Below are 1224 nucleotides of genomic sequence, written 5' to 3'. Positions count from 1 at the left end.
TGCGTGTCTCGTTCAACTCTTTGTTCAGGACACCAAGGGCCTGGAACTGCAGGGCACCATCTGATAACACCAGGGAATGGCCGGAAAAGTCCCTTCTGGACTGAGGGCACCTAGAGAGGGCATCTTGAAGGAGGTGGGATTTGGTCTGTCCTTGAGAGACAGACTGGGTTCAGATAAGTAGTTGAAGGAGATCCAAGACACCAGGTAGGGGCAGAGGAGAAAGACTTAACCAGGCTTAGAAGCAGAAGTTGCTGCGGTATATTAGGAAGTTTAAGGCTTTCGTTTGTGGGTGGGAGGAACAGGAAGTGAGGAGGATGGCTGATCATAGACAACCTTGAATGCCTGGCTAGAGGGCTAAGCTTTGTTCCCGGGGTCCTGAGCCGAAGATGTGGCACGCACAGTTCCACTCTCCACACTGTGCATTGAGTTGATTAGAATTATTCATAACAATCAAAAAGTGGAAACAACTCAAATTAATGGATGAATGGATAAACAAAATGTGGTGTATCCATAAAATGGAATATTCTTCAGCTATAAAAAGAAAGTACTCAGCACTTTGGGAGGCTGAGGCAGGCAGATCACGAGGTCAGGAGATGGAGACCATCCTGGCCAACATGGTGAAACCCCATCTCTACTAAAAATACAAAAATTAGCCGGGTGTGGTGGTGCATGCCTGTAGTCCCAGCTACTTGGGAGGCTGAGGCAAGAGAATCGCTTGAACCCAGGAGGCGGAGGTTGCAGTGAGCCGAAATCGTGCCACTGGACTCCAGCCTGTGCAATACAGCGAGACTCCGCCGTCTCAAAAAAAAAAAAAAAGAAAAGAAAGTATTGATACAAGCCACATCATGGATGAACCTTGAAAACGTTTTGCAAAGTGGAAGAAGCCAGTCACAAAGGGACCAAATAGGGTATTCTCAGAATTTCCCAAGGGCTATCTCATGGGAAACAAATAAAGAAAGAAACAAACAAAAGTTTTAAAAACCCAAAGGGGCCGGGCGCGGTGGCTCAAGCCTGTAATCCCAGCACTTTGGGAGGCCGAGACGGGTGGATCACGAGGTCAGGAGTTCGAGACCATCCTGGCTAACACGGTGAAACCCCATCTCTACTAAAAAAATACAAAAAACTAGCCGGGCGAGGTGGCGGGCGCCTGTAGTCCCAGCTACTCAGGAGGCTGAGGCAGGAGAATGGCCTAAACCCGGGAGGCGGAGCTTGCAGTGAGCTGAG

The sequence above is a fragment of the Piliocolobus tephrosceles genome, chromosome 2 (genome assembly GCF_002776525.5).
Source record: "Piliocolobus tephrosceles isolate RC106 chromosome 2, ASM277652v3, whole genome shotgun sequence".
NCBI lineage: Eukaryota > Metazoa > Chordata > Mammalia > Primates > Cercopithecidae > Piliocolobus > Piliocolobus tephrosceles.
This window is presented reverse-complemented; position numbering follows the sequence as displayed.